Source organism: Rhinatrema bivittatum, chromosome 2, assembly GCF_901001135.1.
Source record: "Rhinatrema bivittatum chromosome 2, aRhiBiv1.1, whole genome shotgun sequence".
Lineage (NCBI taxonomy): Eukaryota > Metazoa > Chordata > Amphibia > Gymnophiona > Rhinatrematidae > Rhinatrema > Rhinatrema bivittatum.
The window spans coordinates 37,041,504-37,065,182 of record NC_042616.1 but is presented as its reverse complement, the minus strand read 5'-3'; the positions used below and the strand labels follow the sequence as shown (position 1 = coordinate 37,065,182).

The 23,679-nt window shown below is 44.5% G+C and overlaps 1 pseudogene; it reads left to right on the top strand.

Annotated features, from left to right (window-relative positions):
- Nucleotides 1-6,070: 6,070 nt before the first annotated feature.
- Nucleotides 6,071-23,679, top strand: part of LOC115083825 — a 29,582-nt pseudogene continuing 11,973 nt past the window's right edge.

Here is a 23,679-nt window from a genome sequence, read left to right as displayed (position 1 = left end):
TGTTGGACAAACATCTAGAGCCTTCAGATTACGCATTGGTGAACACAAAAGTTGCATTAAACATGGAAAAGAAACAGCTCCAATAGTAGCACATTGTTTATCCGCTAAACATCGGTTAGAAGATCTTCGTTGGTTTATTCTTGACCAAGTTACTACAGATATCAGGGGAGGCAATCGTGAAAAAATACTCCTAAAAAAAGAACAGCAGTGGATATATAAATTACGATCTGAAGAACCATTAGGTTTAAACAGTAAGATTGAATGGAATACTTTGATTAATTTGTGAGATAATTCCCTCACAAATTTAAAGAACTGGATTCGAAATGGATAGCCCTCGGGCCATATAATTGAAACTACATGTCAATGAATTCACAACAGTGCTACATAAAGTTCGTTCAAGAATAGTGACGTCAATACGTAAAAAATGAGGGGGTGCTCTGTGATTGGTTCACTTCATGAAGGTTTGTTATACAAATAGAGGCGCCATGTTTAAATGTCTTCAGACAGACCCGACTGTAGAGACGTCCTTGTCCAGCAGCAGTGAGTACTTGTATTAATTTTGATTTTTGAAAAGTTCTATAAAAGTGCTGTAATACTTAAAAGATACTTTGAATGTTTCAGAGTTTGCCCTGATGCAGGTTCCGAAACGTTGCCAACGTCGGCGACTTCTGTTGAAAAATTGAAGCGATTGCGGCAACTTCAGCTAAAGGTTTTGAAGTGGACCGCACTTTAAAAGACACGTGGGCTAAAGGATGACAAGATAAAGTTTTGTCGGGACAAGATAGGCTTATTGCCATCATTTAAACAGGTTCTGTTACAGATAGGCTTACTGCCATCATTCAAACAGGTTCTGTTACTATCACTGTCGGGTGACATTAACATCAGATTGATGCAGTTTATGGAAACCCTGTTATCGGAAGTTAATTTGGAAGACAGTGTGGCTAATTGATCTGCCTTTGAGAAATACACAATCTGAACTGTGGGGGCGGCTTCTGTTGAAAAATTGAAGCGATTGCGGCAACTTCAGCTAAAGGTTTTGAAGTGGACTGCACTTTTAAAAGACACGTGGGCTAAAGGATGACAAGATAAAGTTTTGTCGGGACAAGATAGGCTTATTGCCATCATTTAAACAGGTTCTGTTACAGATAGGCTTACTGCCATCATTCAAACAGGTTCTGTTACTATCACTGTCGGGTGACATTAACATCAGATTGATGCAGTTTATGGAAACCCTGTTATCGGAAGTTAATTTGGAAGACAGTGTGGCTAATTGATCTGCCTTTGAGAAATACACAATCTGAACTGTGGGGCGGCTTCTGTTGAAAAATTGAAGCGATTGCGGCAACTTCAGCTAAAGGTTTTGAAGTGGACCGCACTTTTAAAAGACACGTGGGCTAAAGGATGACAAGATAAAGTTTTGTCGGGACAAGATAGGCTTATTGCCATCATTTAAACAGGTTCTGTTACAGATAGGCTTACTGCCATCATTCAAACAGGTTCTGTTACTATCACTGTCGGGTGACATTAACATCAGATTGATGCATTTATGGAAACCCTGTTATCGGAAGTTAATTTGGAAGACAGTGTGGCTAATTGATCTGCCTTTGAGAAATACACAATCTGAACTGTGGTCAATAAGAAGTGTTAAAGATAAATGATGAACGATGAACTTGATCCAGCAATTTAATATATACCAACAGGATACTCATTAAGAATTAGTTCAAGTATTGAAGACATCATTAATTGTTAATTTTGTACTCATATTGACATACATCTAGACTGTGGTTCATGAGTGTGTGCGATATTAGAAGTTCCACTGAGTCCAAAATTTAAATATTGAGTGAGATTCACTGATGTCATTAAAATTGATTAAACTATTTAAAAATCAGTTTAACATACTAATGGCATAATTTTCTCAAAATTTCGTATTCTTTTGGCCAGTTTGATAATGAGTAGAAATTCATATCACTCTTAAATGGCAAAGAAATCATCAGCCACGTTTTCTAAAGCAATAGAAATTTAATTTTGAACTCAGATGGTTGGACTACAGGCCATTTCGAATATCTATTTCTGAGCTCAGAAAACAAATGAAAATAATGACAGTTTTTATGAAATAATGAAAAATCAAAAAAAAGTTTGTTTAATAAAAATTGTATTTTATACAGTATCATTGTGATATATTTTGGGATCCATTAGGTATCAGTCTATTTACAACTAGTTGTAATTTTGTTCCATATTGTATACTAGTTTTTCTCCCTTGCAATTTTTCTCCCTCTAACCATGCCAAAGTGAGACATCCTGTACCGTGACCACTGGTCCACGACCATACCTGGGAACTTTTGATTTTCAGTCACACACACACACACACACACACACACACTAGCTCTTTTGCTAACTTATACACAAATTACTGTGCTGGCCCCTCCTCATTCTGTTTTTGTTTTTTTTAAAACATTTAATTTGGTTTTATTTTTCTAATCAGGGCCAGTGCAAGGGTATTGGGCACCCTAAGTGAATCTTACAAGTTTGTGCCCTGCCTTCCTCTGCACACACAATTTAAAATTATGCATTTATAATAGACTTTACATGAAAAAGGACACTCAAAGTACAGTCTTTTAAAGTAAAAGTATCACAACAGTGTATATATTACATTTACATGCATTGCTGTGGTGTTAACCAGAAAACCCTGCATAAAAGCTAAAAAGACACTTGGAGCACATATGGTATCAGGACTATTTTAAAGCATGTTAGGTGTGGGCTTGGTCATCAGAAAGCCATGAGCAAATTAAATTTCCCATTCCAAAAACAGTGCTAACTGCAAACATTACGTCAGGCTCTAACAGACCAATACACCTCCTATTAGGAAAACAAACAAGCTAAGCTGCTATAGATCCCTACAAAGAAATGACACGTTAGCAGAATACTTAACCTCAGTCACACATGCAGAACAAAAATACAAATTAAAGTGACTATAAAGTATAAATGGAAAAATGCAGGCAAAAACTGAACTAGAAACCCCAACAAGCCAGACTCTGTATGTAGTGCACCAATGGAAAGACAGAAACTTCACCATTCCTCAGAAAACATCAAACAATAAAATCTGGAAATATAAAATATCAATCATAATAGTAAAACCAAATGAATAATTAATATTTCAAAACAGCAGATGAACAGAACATCCAACAATTAAACACTCATTTTTTAAATTTTCCAAACACCAACATAATATTTCAAATCATACAGAACACCCAATTAATTCAAATCAATAAGAATTTAAAAAGATGACTCATTCTCCATGCCTGGGAACTTTTCAATTCCGGTCTATATGAGACTGGATTAGTGGGAGGGGAAGGGAAGTGCACAAACTTTCTCCTCTCCCATATACACAGAATATCTTGGTCACATCCCATACCATCTGCTTCTTCCCATCTGGCAGAGGGGTGGTAAGGTGGCTTTGGCTATGAGAACCTTCTGTGATTGGTTTTCACGTATGTAGGTTAACCTGTTCTACTATTTTTTTTTTTTTTGCAGCTGTTCAGGCTCATTCCCAATTATGTTCAGTCTGTGCTTGGCAACTGCCAATGTTCACAGAATTGTATGTTGTTGCTTCCAGTGAAAGTGCAACCTTTCTGTATTTGGAAACTGTTTTTAGCTGTTGCACATCTTCTCGTGGAAAGTCCCCAAATGCTGGAACAGTCTCTGGGCCTTCACCATTGCAGCTTTTACATAAGAACATAAGAAAATGCCATACTGGGTCAGACCAAGGGTCCATCAAGCCCAGCATCCTGTTTCCAGCAGTGGCCAATCCAGGCCATAAGAACCTGGCAAGTACCCAAAAACTAAGTCTATTCCATGTTACTGTTGCTAGTAATAGTGGCTATTTTCTAAGTCAACTTAATAGCAGGTAACTTATCCAATCCTTTTTTAAACCCAGCTACACTAACTGCACTAACCACATCCTCTGGCAACAAATGCCAGAGTTTAATTGTGCGTTGAGTGAAAAAGAACTTTCTCCGATTAGTTTTAAATGTGCCCCATGCTAACTTCATGGAGTGCCCCCTAGTCTTTCTATTATCCGAAAGAGTAAATAACTGATTCACTGATTTTTTTTTCAGCATGCTCTTCATTTGATTAAGGCATATTTAAAATGCCCAGAATTTTATAGTCTTACGGTAAGCACATAGGACATAGCTCAGGAGTTTCCCTATCTTTCCTACAATCTATGCCCTAATAAATTATTCCTGCCCAAGCTGTTATCATACAACTCCTCCTCTTCATATTTGAGGGGCTGCTGTGGGGCACTGAACCCGAAAATATGAAATAATATATAATTATATAAATACATTTGAAATAATTTCAGTACAGACATTTGATAAGTTCCTGAGGAAAAGTCCATAAACAGGGTCCATAAACTTGGGAATGAAGTACAAGCAGGGTCAATGCTTCAATTAGGCAAACTAGGAGTTGCCTAGAGCTACAGGAATTTTGGGGCAGCAACAGCCTGCCAATGTGAGTGCCAGAGCCAATACTGACAAAAAAAGGGAGTGCAGTCCTGGAGCTTCTGTTATTGGGGCCGATACAGTAAAGTGCGCTCAGGTCGAGCGCACCGTTAGCCCGCGTTTGGCCGCATGTTTTCCACGCGCTATTTTAATCCCTTAAACAGTAACGGGTAATAGCGCGTGGAAAATACGCGGCCAACAACCCCCCCCCCTCCCCGAAACTAATAGTGCCCGCAACATGCAAATGCTGATGGGCCTATTAGTTATTCCCGCACGATCCAGAAAGTAAAATGTGCAGCCAAGCCGCACATTTTACTTTCAGATCGTCCGGCACCGGGAAAGTGTACAGAAAAGCAGAAAAAACTGCTTTTCTGTACACCCTCCGACTTAATATCACAGCGATATTAAGTCAGAGGCCCCAAAGATTTAAAAAAAAAAAAAAAATCGGCCCGCGGCCCGGAAAACACGCTCAATTTTGCCAGCGTCTGTTTTCCGAACCCGTGGCTGTCAGTGGGTTTGACAATCGACGCCGGTAAAATTAAGCGTCGGCTATCAAACCCGCTGACAGCCACTGCTTCTGTCAAAAAGGAGGCGCTAGGGACGCACTAGTGTCCCTAGCGCCTCCTTTTTACCGCGGGCCCTAATTTACATACTTGGTTTCCTGAATTGCGCACCCAGGAGAGAGGTCTGGGCGCGCGTCGGGAGAGCGGGCACTCGCCGGCTCTCTCGCGAGGTTTTCTGTATTGGCCCGCTGGGTAGGAAAGCACTGTGCTGGAAATGATGCCAATAAATATGTTGGTGGAGGGTGTGTGTATGAATAACTGAAGGTTCGCATAGGCCACCAAATAGGCTTGCACTAGCCCTGGGTGCAAGAATTAGGTCAACTATTGGAGATCTGACAGATACTTGTGACCTGGACTGGCCACTGCTGTGGACAGAATGCTAAGCTCGATGGACCTTGTTCTGACCTAGCATGGGCATTTCTTATGTAACTATCAATACCAGCATGGCTGATGCCCAAAGCCTGCCAGACAGATTTGGCTATGTGAGCTCCTGAATTTTGACCTCAAGTTATTACTGGTAGTACACCATATGCTTCTGCAACCCAGAAAAAAAAAAAAGAAAACCCAAAAATTCCCCGTGCCGGGAACGGAAGCAGTGCTATTACAGTATCTCCTGAATGTGTGAGATAGCACCGATCCCGCAGTGCCAACACCAGATAACATGCAACATCTGCATTGTCCATTCAAGCCCACCCATTCCAACTCCATCCACTTCCTAAATACGCATACTACCATATCAGATACATAATCAACAACTTGAATAAATGGCTCCATTCCTATCAGTGCATATACATCGACCATGTATTATATTCCTCTATAAGCCCAAGCTCCTCATCTCCCCCTCCCAATGAAATGGGGTTGAGTGAAGCCCAAGGATACCCGGGTTTTGTAGGAGCAGTCTGTATCCGAGGCTTGAGATCGTTCCGCATTAGTTGCATATATTAGGGTTTGGAATCTGGTTCTTAGACGTGGCACATTAATTAATGAGGAGGCGATTGCTTTCGATGGAGACACGTGGTTTGGTCTTTTCTGTGTTTGTGCTAAATGGGTGACATATTGTGCACCTCTCCCATTACACCTCAGTTTGGATTATGCAGCAGCTGCATTAGTGATAGTGGTACAAGCCTTAGAAACGCTATGGATACAGTCTCCACTGTCTATTTTTTTTAAACAAAAGTAAGCTGGTAGCTCGAGGGAAAGAGCACATCGATTCCTTCACGCTGTGCTCGTGTAAGGCGCCGTCATCAAGCTAAGACCAGTGTAAAACTCAGCCCTTCCTATGTGATGTCATCAGTCAGCGTCCAGTAGGAAGAGTTCCAGACCTGTGCAGGAGAGAGAGAGAGACATGCAAAGAGTCTTTTTCTTCTTTCATCCTTTCATTTGCTTTATAACAGCTGGAAAGCAAAAACCTTCAGCCCCTAAATCTCAACTTGTGCGCTTCTTTTCCACTCCACCTGCCCCTAGCTGCATTGCAAGAGGCAAATACTCAGCTCTTCCCTCAACTCATTTATAATCCTGAAAGCAGCAAAGAGGAAAATGCCTGCAGGAGCTTCTACTCAGGTAGGAGATTGCCCTGACTTTAATAGGACCCCGAGTTGACCTGAGGTGCAGAAAAAGCACTTTGGGACCGTCCAGACTAGTGTAAGGAGAGAGATCGGGACTCAAAGTAAAGTTTGTTTCCCGGATTCGTGTATAGCTAATTTAGTACTATAATCCCTATGATGAGACTGTCTGTTATGCGACTGAATAATATACACACACAAAACTTTCCCCCTGCCCTCTGAGCCCCGGTGCAGGGAGGTTTCCTGAAATATAATTGTGCTTTGGGAATGTATGTTAATGTGAATTCTGTGCTTTGTGTTTCAGGTCCCAGTAACCTTTGAGGACATAGCTGTCTATTTCTCCAAGGTGGAGTGGGAGGATTTAGAAGAATGGCAAAAGGAGCTTTACAAGGATGTGATGAAGGAGAATTATCACACCCTGAACTCTTTGGGTAAGGAGGGGGTGTTTAAATTGTTTTATTTTTTCAAATAAAATTTAGGGAGAGGAGAAGATAAGAATGTCACTTGGTTATAAATTGATTTTAAATTACAGAGAGTATCTTTAAATAAGGATGTTTTCATGATTTATCCCAACAGAACAGTTTGAGAGAGAGAGAGGAATGATTGGGCACCATGTTCAGTGAAAGAAACCAAGGTGCTGACTTAGTGGCCTAGTGGGGATGCAGTGTGCAATGATGCAGGAAGCCCAGTTTCCAGGTCAGGTCTTCTATTCCCTGATTTGGGGATGCTGAGGGTGAAAAGAAGACTCAGCCCTCACTCAAAACATTGACACCATGTGGTCAGACTCAGTGTCTGTTACCACATTCTCAAAGAAGCTGTGGTCTATGGGCTAAATGGAAAAATCCCAGGGAGTTGCAAATGAAGGCAAATGGCCAGGGGTGGAAACATATGTAGAGAATTTAGGAGCTAGCCACATTTTTATGAGTGGAAAACCTTTTTTCCCTTGTCAGCTTACTTTTATTTTGTTGTATTTTTTATGTTTGCTTTTTTTAAATTAGGTTTATTTTCTTTTATCTCTATTTTGGCCTTTCTTGCGGGTTTTTTTTTTCCAGTTTTTATTACCTGTTTTTACTTTTTTTTTGAGTAGGTCAGAGCAGATCATGGAGATGGGGATGAATGAAATGTGGGAAAGGATAACCTTAGAAACATAAAAATAGGACTCTTAATCCATGGGGGTTTGCACTGAGTGTGCCAAATATTTCCTGGTACTATGCTGCAGCACAGCTAAGAGCCATTGTGGACTGGCACAAACTTAAGGCTGAGAAGCAATGGGCTTGGCTTGAGTCTGCGATGGTGGGGAGATTCCCCTTCGTTTCCTGGTGTGGCAACCACGATCAACATGCCCCCCAATAAAAAAATTGGCCTCCTTTGGTTAGCACTACAATGAGACTCTGGTCGCAATGGAAGCCCAAACTAGTGGATCCCTGTAGGTATTTTTATAAGACTAGTATCAACTTCAATACTCTCTTTCCCGTGGGATAGACAAGGGGGTAGACATCTTTGAAAAACTATGGGTTGACCAAAGAATAGTTCCTTTTCATGAATTGCAAGAAACATTCTAGCTGGACTCTTAAGGAAATTTTCCATTATCTGCAGGTCTGACATTTTTTAATGACTGAGAAAATGGAGAATAATCTATTATTAGGGAAAACTCAATTTGAACACTGGTGTGACCAGGCGGACTCCCTGAAAAAGACTGTCTCTCTTCTATACCGGTTCCTTAACCAGGATACGATGGGGAAAACATCTTATGCAAAGGCCTGGGAACAAGATTTGGAGAAAGAGATTACTGAAGAGATATGGGATCTAATTTATATAAATGTTAAATGATGTTCTATATCAGCCCTCTTACAGGAAAATAGCTATAAGACTCTGATGAGGTGGTACACTACCCTAGAAAGGATTGCCAGGTTTATCCCATCTTACTCAAACAGCTGTTGGAATGGTTGCGGGAGCATTGGAATTTACTACCATATATGATGGCAATGTCCAAGAGTCTGTGATCTTTGGAAAAATATATTCATGTTTGCGTCATATTTGGTTGGGTCGATGTTAGTCCCCAGTCTGGAACAAGCGTTGTTAAATGTCCCACTTGCTAAGACAGACTCAGTGAATTATCTGTTTGCAACGCTTATAGATGGAAATCTGAGTCGATCCTCTGATCAAAGAGGTAAAACAGAGGATGAATAAGATATGTTTCTTAGCTAAATTGACAGCCATGACATTAACTAAATATTATAACACTTGCTCGCCTTGGATTAATGATCAAAAATTAGTTACAGGCCCTGTATAAATGCTGTTTGGTGAATACCATGATGTACACTTTATGCACTACCGTATAAGGTACACACAATGGGTGATATTTAACTACTTTCTCAACTGAATTGTAAATCACACACGTAGTATAAGAGAAAAGTTTGATGTTTATTATCATAACAACTTTAAATAATTCAGCAAGTGTGTCCTAAAACGCACTCATACACTCACACATTTATACCATTAAAACACAATTTAAGATACAGTGGAGTGGCCTGCCATAAGACCTAATATAACAATAACATCTTATGAGAAACTACAGAATCATATATCTGTGTACCCTGTGGTATTTGTAAAACCTCTTACAACGCTAAACCTGGCTTTTGCCTATTTTTAATTATGAATATTAAACTTAAACACAGAAATATGTCTGTATATCATAAACTAAATCTCTTGAATTTGTCTTCATATGGCAGTCTTCGCTGTATACATCTCCTCACTTCTGGGCAATGCTTCATTTATCACTGTAGTGTGACCCTGACAAGAGGCCCTTGTTTCTCTGATGTCAGCTTCCTCAGGGGGATAGTGACCACTGGGAAAACAAACCCAAGCACATTCACCTTAAGTAAGTTATATACCGTGATTATCAAGACACACTAACCTACGCAATATATATAAAAAATTTTTTTTACCAAATACATTTATAATCCAATTTATCCTCTAATTCTCCGCAAGAATGTTCAGTAAATTTGCCGTTTGATTTACTCCAATATCTAGATATCTAAGAACTCTCCTAAACTGGCTTGTCCTTGTACAAAGGCGATTATCTATACGTGCTATATAGCCAAGATCTGTAATGGTAGTTTTGTCTTACCGTTACAGATCTTGGCTATATAGCATGTATAGAAGAGTGTTTCTCCCGGACGCTCGAGTGCTCAAACTCATCGACCAAGTGAACAATCTTCTCTCTCTCCCACTTCCCATGGCGTGGGACTATCTGCAAGTTCTGGGAACAATGGCCTTCACTATCGACATGGTCCCCTGGGCCTTTGCGCATATGCGACCATTACAGAAAATGTTGTTATCCCACTGGAAGCCAGTATCCGAACAGTTCCAGATGACTCTACCGCTCTCCGACTCTACCATTGCAGACTTACAATGGTGGCTGTCACCGGCGCATCTCTTGAGGGGGATGCCTTTGCTGACTCCGCAGTGGGTCATAGTCACGACGGACGCCAGTCTCTCCGGCTGGGGTGCGATCTGTCAATTCCAGACGATGCAGGGATGCTGGTCCCCGACCCAGTCACACTGGCACATCAATCGTCTGGAAGCTCTTGCGGTGCTCTTGGCCCTCAAGACTTTTCTCCCGCTACTCCTCTGCAAGGCGGTGCGCATCCTCTCAGACAACTCCACCATGGTAGCCTCTATCAGTCGTCAGGGGGTACTCTGAGTCGTCTGGTGGCACTGGAGGCCAGCAAGCTCTATGCCTGGATGGAGCGGCACCAAATCGTCTAGTGGCCTCCCATATAGCGGGCAAGGAAAACGTACAAGCCAACTTCCTCAGTCAGCAATGCCTCAATCCCGGTGAGTGGGAATTGTCCGATGGAGCGATGGATCTGATCGTTCGCAGGTGGGGTCCTCCTCACCTGGACCTGATGGCAACCTTGAGCAACGCCAAGGCCCCCAGATTCTTCAGTCGTTGGAGAGAGCATTGCTCAGAAGGAGTGGATGCTCAGAAGGAGTGGGTCCTCCCATGGCCTCGCAATGTTCTCCTCTACGTCAGGGGTGGGCAATTCCAGTCCTCGAGGGCCACAAACCTGTCGAGGTTTTAGGATATCCTAATGAATATGCATGACATAGATTTGCATACAACTGAGGCAGAGTGCATGCAAATCTCTCTCATGCATATTCATTAAGGGTATCCTGAAAACCAGACTGGTTTGTGGCCCTCGAGGACCGGAACTGCCCACCCCTGCTCTACGTGTTTCCGCCGTGGCCTCTAGAGGGAAAGATTCTCAGAAGAATAGAGCCCCACCGGGGGCCGGTCATTCTCGTAGCACCCGAGTGGCCCCGCAGACCGTGATTCGCAGATCTGGTAAATCTGGCGACCGACAGTCCTCTTCATCTTGGCCATCTCCCCAGCCTCCTCCGGCAGGGGTCCCGTATTTTTCGACCAGGCAGATCGCTTCTGTCTAGCGGCATGGCTTTTGAACGGCAGAGATTGCGGAAGAAGGGCTATAAAGAGGAAGTGATATCCACTCTGCTTCGGGCTCACAAGCAGTCTACCTCCCTAGCCTATGTCCGCGTTTAGAAAATCTTTGAAAATACCTGCGTGGAAGCGGGTGTCTCAGCCCGTTCGCCTTCGGTTTCTATCATTCTCTTGTTCCTTCAGAAGGGCTCTCCAAGGGTCTTTCCTTCAGCTCATTGCGCATTCAAGTCTCCGCCCTCTGTTCCCTCTTGGGGACCATCGAAGGTCATGCGGTGGCCTCTCACCCGGATGTCGTCCGTTTTCTCAAGGGTGCCAAGCATTTGAAGCCGCCATCCGGGCCACTTGTCCTTCGTGGAGTCTTAACTTAGTTCTCCGGGCTCTACGTGCGGCACCGTTTGAACCTCTCAGTCGGGCTACCATTAAGAATTTGACACTCAAGACAGTTTTCCTGGTTTCTGTCTGCTCTGCCGGACGGGTGTCGGAGATTCAGGCGTTATCCTGTTGGGAACCTTTTCTGCGGTTCTCTGATTTGGGAGTATCTTTCAGGACCGTACCGTCTTTCTTGCCGAAGGTTGCCTCTTCCTTTCATGTCAATCAGTCGGTAGAACTTCCCGCATTCTCTCCTGAGGATATAGCGGGTCCCGAGGGGAGTGATCTTCGTCGCCTCGATGTGAAACGTGTTTTACTCCGTTACCTTCAGGTTACCAATGACTTCCACGTTTCCGACCACCTCTTCGTCCTGTGGAATGGTCCAAATAGGGGTAACGAAGCTTCTAAGACTACTATCGCTCGGTGGTTGAAGGAGGCGATTTCCTCAGCCTATATCTGCCAAGGCTGGGCAGTTCCGGAAGGCCTCAAGGCTCATTCCTTGCGGTCTCAAGCTACGACTTGGGCGGAGAGTCAAGCGGTCTCTCTGCAGGAAATATGCAGGGCTGCTACATGGAAATCCCTGCATACCTTTGCTCGACGTTACCGCCTTGACGTACAGGTGTCAGTGTTTGGTTCCTTCGGTCGGCAGGTACTTCGAGCGGGCCTGTCTCGGTCCCACCCGTTGTAGGAAAGCTTTGGTACATCCCACGGTCTGGACTGATCCGGGTACATACAGGGAAAGGAAAATTAGTTCTTACCTGATAATTTTCATTCCTGTAGTACCACGGATCAATCCTGACGCCCTCCCATGTTTCCTCAGTCTGTCTGCTCTAACTCCTTTCTCTTTTCTCCTTCTTTTAGGAGTGTCTCTGCATGGCTCTCTTGAATTCTCATTGAAGGCACCGGAAGCATCTTTTACGATGATCAGGGGTAGTCATGCAAGAGCGATTAGTTACACAGTTCATGCAATTATTTTATTGTTCGTTTGTTCAACAATTTTAATACTTATATTATTACTTGCTTGATCTTATGCCTTTTGCTGCTTTGACAATGGTTATACTGAAGGGCTGCAGGGTAGGCTCTGTCCTGATATAGGATACCCTTTCAGTTTTGGTCTGTCTCCATCTGCTGGATAGGCGGCTCAACCCATGGTCTGGACTGATCCGTGGTACTACAGGAACGAAAATTATCAGGTAAGAACTAATTTTCCTCTTTGGGCACTGCAGCCAAACAATCCCTGTTAGGGGCCTGAAATTTGGAAACTAACATGAGCTTGCCACCCTTTTTATGGACCAGCAAAGTACATGAAAAATTTTACAAAAGAAATTTAAGGCCTGATTTGACTTCTCATTGCTCCTGATTCAGGCCATAACTGGATCAGTAGTCATGGCCCATGACGCACATCTAGGATTTTCACTAGGAGGTTTTGCAACTAACTGGAAGCAAAGATATAGTTACATAAAGACACGATGTCACCTTTTTATGCAAATTTTTGCCATTTTTTGGTGCAAATATCTCTACTGTTTGGTTTTTAATTTTTTTTTCTTTCTAATGTCATTTGAAAGAGCACCTTTTTTGCTACAAAAGTCACCCTGTTTTGTCTTGGACCCAGCCTTGCTTTAGTCAGCATCACAGTCCCAAAGACAAGCATCATTTGTATGCGTGAATGCACTATGTTAAAAAAAAATCCATCTTTTTGACATAGTGCATTCACTGTGAAACATGCAAATGAGCTAGAGATGTGAAATTTTACCATGCAGCTCAGTTTACTGTGCTTACCACACTTTTTTAGCTTTTGACACATTTGTTTAGACATAACTAATTTATGAAAATATCAGGCAATGCAAAACTTTGTATGCTGACTGGTTACATTGCATTGGTCAGTGGTGACCGAGCCACTGCCAATTCAGCAAAATCGACAACCCTATCGCCTAATGGCCACTCCAGACAGCCATACAAAGTACCAGACATGGTTTTCCAAGCTTTTATTTAAGCACAAAACAAGAAAAGGCAAGACACTGCATACGAGAATTGCTTAAACTGCAGATTTCATAAATATTCACTTAGTCTTTTTTTTCCTGCCTTGCACATGCTTTTGAATGTCCCAACAGTGCTTGACAAAGTGGCTTGTGAAGAAATGTACTACCTGCCTGTTGAAGACGTTCTGGGTACATCAAGGGTAGCAATAATGTGCTCTTCTGGAACCCAACAGGTGTGTCTATGGGGCGGCCAGTAAAATTACCTGGCAGGACCGTGGGGGTGCAAGAAATTGACCAAGACATCACGTTCCTCAGTTGAGACTTTGCATATATGGCCAATCTACCAGAAACTATCATAGATGCAAGCTAAATACTGACCAGGTTGGAAGCTGGATACTTGAAGGGCAGGAAAATATTCACGTTCATGTTCTAGAACACTTGCAATGAATGAGGTGATGCCATTCTAAATTTTGCTAATGCAGATTTTAGTTGCATTCGGTGGGCTTGAATTGATGATTTTCCCTTGTGCCAGCAACTCTCTGACCTTTGCTAAACCTCTCATCCTGAACAGGTCTGATTGCTTCAATGTCCTCCTTTGGCACAAAGAAAAATCTGACACCAGGGACACACAGAGCACAATGGTGTCACAGGCCAGGGCATGTTCCCCAAATCTCTGCCACAACACACTGCTAACATGGCATTACCATAGTTCCTTGTGAAGGTGATGCTTTTGCATGCAGTAAATAACCACGGCACAATAAAATGTCCATTTTGAGGGATCATTTATAAAAGTATGTTGCAGCAAGATGTGTCATAAGCTACTAACATGGTAAGCACAGCAAGCTTAGCTGCACTGCAAAATTTCACATCTCTAGCTCATTTGTGTGCTACACAGCAGGGCGCCAAAGGTGCCTCTTTTTAATATAGCACGCCCATGGATGCAAATGGTGCATATCGATGGGGGCCTTAATTCTGACCAAAGCAAGATCGGGTCCAAAATGAAACAGGACAACTTGTGTAGAAAAAAAAATGCTCTTTCAAATGACATAAAAAAGAAAAGATTTAAAAACTACACAGTAGAGATATTTGCACCTAAAAATTGGCAAAAATTTGCATAAAAAAGTGACATATTGTCTTTATGTAATTATATCTTTGCTTTCAGTTGCCTGTAAAGCCTCTTACTGCAAATCTTATACGTATATGCCATGGACCATGACTACTGGTCCAGTCAGTACCTGAGCAAAGTATAGGTCAGAGCAATGAGGAGTCAAAGTTGGCCTTATGTTTCTTTTATAAAATTTTCCCCATATTTTGCTGGCCCTCAATAAGGGAGGCAAGCTCACGTTATGTTCCAAACTTAGCACTGGGACTTACCACCAGGAGTTGTACTAATCCACAAAATTTCAGGTCCCCTGAGAGGTGTTGTCAGGCTGCAGCACATGGTCAAAATGGCCATTTTAGGTTGCGCGGAGCATGGTACTTCAACTGCCTCTAGCTCTCCAACCAATGGAGATCCAGGTGAAGAACTTAGTACAGTTTTGTTTGAGACCCTAGAGAACATTCATGCAAAATTTTGTTCGCTTTGGAGGAGGTTGAGTGTGGACCCCCTAGTCCACTTGATATGGAATGACCCAAAGGTGAGACAGAGGAGGAAAGTGAGAGAGGTGTGGAGGGAGGAGAGGCATGTAACAAGATAGAAAGGGAAAATATTTCTATAGCAATTGTAGTGAGGAAGAGTGGAAGGGTGGGAATACATGAAGGAGAGGCGTGTAACAGGCTGAAAGGAGAAATGAATTGGCGAGTTTATGTTGCAGATGTGGAAGGATGGGCAGACAGATGGACCCCTGACATTTTGGAGAAGGGCCTGGTTTTATATAGAGAGTCAGTAGTAAACCTGACCAGCAGAGGGCTCTGATCCATATTGGTCCAGTAGGAAACTGGACCCTCTGGGGGCCATGAAAACCTCTTATTGGACTGGGATAAGAATCATCTACAGACGATGAGCTTTTGAGACCCCCACAGGTCCCTTCTTACGGTGTGAACACAGACACTCAAGGGAATCCTGACTCCAGTAGGATGCTGTGATGCTAAAAGGCCTTAACTCTGGACCTGCACATAGCAACCAGAACATGCTTAGTTCATATAAGTACACTGTACAATATCCATATCTGTTTTGAGTTTATAGTATCCTCTCTTCAGTATCTGTCAAAATGAGGGCCCCTGTAACAGGAGGATAGTGGCACAGACCTGTATTGCCCATGGTCTGAGTAACCAAGTCCGTTAATGTGGGAGTTCCCTGAATTTCCTATAGACAGCTCATCACAGTTCACATCCTTTTTCCTCTCCTGTACATTTCCCCTCCTGTTAGAATATGTAGCATCTTTCCCAATATACATCTCTTCCCCAGAATAACCAGTAATATTGTGTGCTAAGCACTGAGTGACTGTGGGAAACCTAATGCCGTGTTCTTACCCCAGGAACAGGCTCTCCGACCATCACCCCTGATATCATCGCCCACATTGAACGAGGGGAAGAGCCGTACATCAGGGATGAGCCGGGATCAGAGGAAAGAGGAACTGGGAGAAGCAGCTGCTCAGGTGAGTGCAGGAATAAGAGGGACCGGGGTAAAACTGCTGAGATGAGGAGTGGAAGGAGCAGCTGGGAACTGCAGAGACCCCGTCACAAGCTCCTCGGGAGATCTCTTTAATCACTCTCAGCGTTTCTGTTCTAGAAAGGAAACATTTTTCGTGGCATCGCATCACAAAAAACAAGGTAGAGCTCCATTTTTTTTTAGATATATTTTCAGGTTGGCAAGGTAAAAAGTGGCTGACATCTCTCCACCAGAATCTTCTACTCTTGGGAAGAGAGCGATGCCCTGAACTGTACATGTTCTCCTCCAGCAGGCGGCGCTGGAGAGGACGGTAGACTTTTGGGCATGGAGTTCTTCCTCGCAGCCTGCTGAAGGCAGATTGAGGGGGAAGGAGTAGCAATGTAAGCTAGAACCTCCCAGAGGACTGGCATATCCTAATCCTTGGGCCTATCTTTAGTGAGTATGCAAAAATGATGAAGCATAAGGAGTCACCAGATTTTATTGTACAAGTTTTCACCACCTTTGCTAACCCGTGTGGCTGGTTGGGTACCCCTGAACAGAAATATCCCAAGTCCCGTCTAAGATTTACATCGCCTGGCGTCGAATGGGCAGTTGAGTTCTTCAGCAGAGCATGTCTCGATGCTGTCATGGACACCCTCTCTTTTCGAGGTCTGCTGCTCAGCGATTCCTGTTGTGACCTTCTTGCTGGGGCTCCCGTGCTCATTATTTATTTTGTACGTCCAAACCAGGCGGATTTATCTTGTCATGGCGGGTGGTACCTGGCTCATGAATAGCTGGTGCCTGGAAGCTGGGCCACCTCCCCCGGGTTAGCAAGTCCTGTAGACACCTGTTTGGTCATGACTCTGACCGGGGGCCGTACCCCTGCTTACATCAGGAGCTTATTGCCATGAGTTCATGTTCACCTGTCTCTGAAAGGCCAGCAGGTCCGGTTTGAGATTTTGCGCAGTCTGTTCAGATTCCTTTTCGTGACCTTTTGCCGATGCGCTCGCCATTTTGCGGTTTGGACACTGAGCTTGTGTCTGTTCATCCAGGTCTCCTCCATCTGACAAGCCTGTCTGATATTTTCTGCTTGTCATAGACATAGACATCTGAGCAGCTCAAAAAACTCTCTTCTATATTACTCCCATCAGATTTTCAGCTTTTCTGCTAAGCTTACAATAATATAAATACATGTGTGTGTGTGTGTGTGTGTGTGTGTTTGTATGTAAAATAAAATAATGAAAGTATGTATAAAACTGACCACAGAGGGTACCTTACAGGTGACACAGGCTCAGAGATCTGTTGGCAGCTTGGGAGATAGAACTAGAGACAATGCAAGTTCAGGGATGAGCTCTCCATTTTATTTATTTGTTGAGTTTTATATACCGTCATTCGGTGAAGCCATCACAACCGTTTACAAGATTCAAAAGGTATTCTCTTAACATATGTGAATTAAGGGTGTAACAGGATACATATAATAAATGTAAAGTTAAGGTTTTTTTGTTTTTTTTTTTATAGTCCGAAATAAAATCATTTTTGTATGAGAAGGGTTTGCTTGGTGCTGGTCGATGTCTTGTTTTTGCGTGGTTTCGGTTGGTAATTCTGAGTGTTTGGATGTTGAGATACTTGATTGTCAATGTAGATTTTGTAAAACAGCCACGTTTTTAGATCCTTTTTGAATGTTTTGAGGTTAGGTTGGGTTCTCAAATCTTTTGGGAGGGAGTTCCATATTTTAGGGCAGGCGATGGAAAATGATCTTTCCCTGATTGCTGTCAAGTGAGCATCTCTGATGGGGGGGGACGGTTAAGCGGCCTGTGTTGATTGAACATAAGTTTCTTTGGGGATTCTGGGGAGTTATGTTTAATCCAGTTTGACCTTGATGCTCACTGTGTAGTAATTTGTGTATGATGGTCATGGATTTGTGTTCAATTCGGGATGTGATTGGGAGCCAGTGTAGTGAAATCAGTATTGGTGTTATGTGATCATTCCTCTTTGTTCCAGTCAGAATTCTGGCTGCCGAGTTTTGCAGAATCTGGAGAGGTTTGATGTTGGAGTATGGTATTCCGATCAGTAGGGAGTTGCAGTAGTCAATGGTTGAGAATATGAGTAGCTGTAGTACAGTTCTGAAGTCATAAGGGTTAAGAAATGGTTTCAGACGTCTTGGGGTTAGTAGTTTGTGATATCCTTCTTTGATTTTGTTTGATATATGGTTCTTGTTTGAAAGTTCCTTGTCAATAATTATTCCCAGGTTTCTGGTGTGAGTGACAGGGAGTATTGGGTTCATTTGATTGCCAAGTGTGAGTTGGAGTGGTGGTGGTGTTTACAGCCTGAGCCTGTGCCTACACGTAATTTATCACAATTACCGAAAGCAGTGGGCAAAACTGAACACGCCCTCTGCTCCTGCACTTTGATAATATTCTACACTGCAGGCCCTGTGGGACTCCTGCGCGCATTGTAAAACATGAGGTCATTGGGAATTTCAGCTGCCGATCGCGGCAGATCATTTTAGTAGCTGCTGTCGGAGACGGCAGCTCAGATGGAGGCATAGCATGCTTCCTCCAGAAGGTCTTGCACCGATCACGAGGTTTAGGTCGGCAATCCCCACCCTCTTCCTCCTCCCACACGCCTCATGTACAGCCACCGCCCGGCCAAAACCCCTCTCGCAGCAGAAGAGGAGCTCATTACCTTATCCTTAAGGACCTTCATTTTTCAGTTTTTATTTATTTTTCCCGGCAATTTCAATGTTACAACAACAACAAAAAGTGGAAAAATGACTTTTCCACGGATTGTTCTCCTGTGTGTTATTATAACAAAGGTATTTTCCCACAGTTTTTGTTGTTGTTGTTATAACATTAAAATTCTCAGGAAAAGTATAATAGAAACTAAAAGCGAAGGTCCTTTCTTATGACAGAAGCCGCAGATCCTGTCTGTAACCACTGCCTGTTTAAAAAAAAAAAAATGTGCTTCAGTGCGCGGCCATGATGGTGCCACTTCCAGCCTGCCCCGAAGCAGCTGATTATAGCAGAAAGACTCTCTCTCTCCCAGAGCTGAGGCCAGGGGGAGAGGGTGGGACCTCAGATCGTACCTGGAGGGGAGGGGATGCTGGGGGAATTGCAGATGTTACTAGGAAGGGTACTGGAGTTGAAGGAACTGCAGATCTTACGTGGGGAGGAGGGGGGCCCGGCAGGGGCATCAGGGGTAACTGCAGATCTAGGATCTGTAAATGCGAACACGGTTAATTTGCACCTTGATTCTTCCCCATTGCTGGAATCCCATTAACCGAATGCATGTCCTGCTTCGGATCCCAAACACAGTTTAGATCTCCACCCAAAAGAATTTTGGCAGGTCCCAGGGCAGCTGTTTATGACATCACTTGCGTGAAAAAAAAGCATCGTCGTATTGATTAGGGGCACATACAGAGGCCAAAATGAAATTTTTTACCCTGTAATTTTCCCAAAACCAGTATCGACCTTCCATTAGGATCTACAATAGATTTCTCTAGTTGGAAAGAGATTTCTGTGGAGCGAAATGGCAACTCTATGGCCCCTGGGCCAGAAACGCCTATTCACCCAACACTTCCTTAATTTGCTATGTTTTGCTTCTCTCATGTGCGTCCCTTCTAAGAATACCACGTTACAGCCCAGCCTATTGAAATGCTAAAGTACCTTCACCCTCTTAACAGAGGTGCCTAAACCCGCTACATTCCGAGTTGTACATTTTAATCCGGGTCCCCGTTCCAAATATCAGCAACTCCCTGCATTCTCTATGGCAGAGCTTTCCAAACTGTGTGTTGGGACACGTTAGTGTGTCACCTGCAGGTCCACATAGCCACTCCCCTCCAACGATTCACTTTTTTTTTTTTTTTTTTTTTCAGTTCGTGGGTTGCTTATTATTGGGCGATTTTTGCTGTCAATTGTATTTTTTTTGGGCTTGGTGGGTTGGATTTGAGCCCAGCTGTCCCTGTCATTGGCTGCTGCTGCCGATGAGGCCTGGCCACCAGGAGTACTGAATGCAAGCAACAGTGTGTGGTGATCATGGAAGGTGATATGCACCATGGCAGGCTTGAACCCTGAAGGGAGTGAAGCACTTAAGTGGCAACAATCAAAAAGAAGAGGTACATGAGTGTGGGGGCCAGACATGTGGTTGGGGGGGGAGAGAGATGAGTGTGTGGGGGCCAAACATGTGGTTGGGGGGGTAGAGAGATGAGTGTGCGGGGGACAGACATGTGCTGAGGGGAAATATGAGTGTGTGAGGGCCCCAGACATGTGCTCGGGGGGGGGGGGGGGGGGGGGGGGGGGGGGGGGGGGGGGGGGGGGGGGGGGGGGAGAGAGATGAATGTGTGGGGGACAGACATGTGCTTGGGCTTGGGTTTTTTTAAAAGGAGCGCTTGTTTTTTCATGAAACACTGGCAACAATCAAAAAGAAAAGATACATGATTGTGGGGGCCAGATATGTGCTGGGGGGGGGGGAAATATGAATATGTGTGGGGACAGACGTGCTTGAGGGGGAGACATGAGTGTGGGGGATAGACATGTGCTGGGGGGGGAGAGGTGAGTGTGGGGGGGACAGATGTGCTTGGGGGGGAGAGAGTTGAGTGTGTGGGGGGACAGATGTGCTTGGGGGGGGAGACATGAGTGTGGGGGGATAGACATGTGCTGGGGGGGAGAGAGGTGAGTGTGGGGGGGACAGATGTGCTGGGGGGAGAGAGGTGAGTGTGGGGGGGACAGACGTGCTTGGGGGGGAGACATGAGTGTGGGGGATAGACATGTGCTGGGGGGGGAGAGGTGAGTGGGGGGGGACAGATGTGCTGGGGGAGAGAGGTGAGTGTGGGGGGGACAGACGTGCTTGGGGGGGAGACATGAGTGTGGGGGGTTAGACATGTGCTGGGGGGGGAGAGGGAGATGGTGAGTGTGGGGGGACAGATGTGCTGGAGGGGAGAGAGGTGAGTGTGGGGGGACAGACGTGCTTGGGGGGGAGACGTGAGTGTGGGGGATAGACATGTGCTGGGGGGGGGAGAGGTGAGTGTGGGGGGGACAGATGTGCGGGGGGAGAGAGGTGAGTGTGGGGGGGACAGACGTGCTTGGGGGGGAGACATGAGTGTGGGGGATAGACATGTGCTGGGGGGGGAGAGGTGAGTGTGGGGGGGACAGATGTGCTGGGGGGAGAGAGGTGAGTGTGGGGGGGACAGACGTGCTTGGGGGGGAGACATGAGTGTGGGGGATAGACATGTGCTGGGGGGGGGGGAGAGGTGAGTGTGGGGGGGACAGATGTGCTTGGGGGGGAGAGAGATGTTATGTTTGTGGCATAGTGGATCCTTGGTAGCAATGGAGATGACTCCACCCACGGGGAGGAGCCCCGTGGGGAACCACTGCAATAGGCTGAACTCAGATAGCAGACACTGAATGGATAGAGGCTTTATTGTACTGCTGTAGATAGATGGTGAAAGCAGGAAGGTAAGGCACTGATCCAAGCAGTGCCAGTATGTTCAGTAGGCTCAGAAGTGAAGTCTCACCCAGATGTCACAATAGGTGGAAGCCCACAGTGTGGGTGACGTCGCGGCTGGTGGGTGGAGCTGGAGCACCGGATCGTAGAGATGCTCACAGGAATGATGGCATCTTCCTGATGGTGGAAAGTTGGGACCGAAGGTCTGTGGTGCAGGATATAATGGCAGGTAGGCCCTCGAGGAGCGAGTACCCGATAGTCTGATATTCTGAAGGGAGAGAAAGACCCCCGAGGAGCGGTTGTCTTGGTTAGAGAGGGCCCCGAAGGGTAGTTGGAAGCGAGAGACCCCCGAGGAGCAGATATCTAGAGCTTCTACAGGAGCGAGGCCCTTGGAGTGAAGCAGCATCTAAGCGTGCAGCTTAGAGCGGCCAGAGTAGCTAAAACCGAAGTCCTTGCTAACTCAAGGTGGTAGCGGAGGCGGAGGCTAGATATACCCGGAGGTACTGATGTCATGCGGTGGGGCCGCCACCGAGGTTCCCGCCATGATGTGTATTTGAGCATAGGAGATGCGCGCGCTCATGCCCCAGGAGGCCACGGGAGTGAGCATTGCGGATGGGGACGCCCATGCTGGTTTGGAAACGCCGAGGCACTCGGCACTGGAAGCAGCCATCTTTCCCAAAGAGAGTGAAAGAGGCGAAAAAGAGGTAAGGCAGAGCAGTCGCAGCCGTCTGCGACAGACGGACACAATAAGAGATGAGTGTGTGGGGGCAGACGTGCTTGGGGGGGAGAGATGAGTGTGTGGGGGACAGACAATTTGTTTTATTATTGTTTCTCATAAATTATAACAATAACATGAATCTTGGAATATATATTTTTTATATAAATTAAAGATTTTCATGAGATAGGTTGTGTCGTGAAACATTTTATTTATGTATATATTTAAGAAAACATACATAAATTGTCAAAATATGTTTCATTCGTTTAACTTTTAACTCTGGTTTGCTAAGTAGACTGAATTACTGTGTCATGAAATTATGTTTGTCTAAAAAGTGTGTCACCAACTTGAAAAGTTTGGAAAGCTCTGCTCTATGGTATCTCGCTGTGTCCCAATGCGAGCAGTGGCTCCTGTCTGCCATTGAGTAGAACATGGATGGTCAAACACACCAATCTTATTGCCCCACGCGTAAGCCCTCCTCTCCCCACCCTCCACTCCCCCATGAAGTCACCCTTAACTCGAACTCCCTCCCTTCCAAAACCCACGCTGAGTCAATCCCACCACCCGATCCTAATTATGTTCTGTAACTTTTCCCTCTCCTGCTCCCCCAACTCAAAATTACCCACAACAAAACCAGAATAGCCTCCATCTATCTGAGAGCTATTGCTATGTTCAGTGCCATTTCCCATACTTAAAAAGTCCCCCCTATTAAGAGGCATTGCCAGCTGTATAAAAATTAAATCACGTTTCAGTGTTTGTATCAAACCATAAAGTCACGTGAAACTCAAGACATTGATGATCACTGATCATTATTAATACTGCATTTTAAAAAATCATGAATAGTATTCCTCCAGGTTTGTCTCACATCTCCAAAGCACTATAAGCCCCATCTTATATACACGAAAATGAACTGGGTTATCGTTCTTAACAAAATTTGCCTTGGAAATTTGTCCACATCATGAATTGACTTCTGGAAAGCAAAGACATCAACAAGCTTCACCTTCCAACGTGAGAACAGAAGAGACAGTTCTTTTCTCAGCTTACTACAGTTTGTACAATCTCCATCTCCATCTTCGGCAACAGGCATGAAAAGCCAACAAGCTGATCTTCAGCTTTGAAAAACGTAGTCAGAGCAGTGAGGCAGTTCATGCTAGGCCCATCGCATGCATCGTGGATATTTACAGCTCCGCTGACATGCGTTGGACTTCTCTGCCGACTCAAAACTAGTGACGCACATCTACAATCTAGCAGAGTGCTGCAGAACAAATTTAACCTGCTTCTGGGCCAGCATGGAGCATATCGACGTGAACTTTCTCCACTTAAAAGGCACCTAGCAAGAGAAGTCCTGAAAATGCATAATACACTGGTTCTGGTACTGAAGATCTCTTTTCCTGGGGTAAGCTTCTAAGAAGGCCATTGCTATTACGACTCATGGCCTCTCCGGATACAATGGTCTGCCTCTCAAATGGTGAGTCTGCTCCGCCAAGCCTCGTTC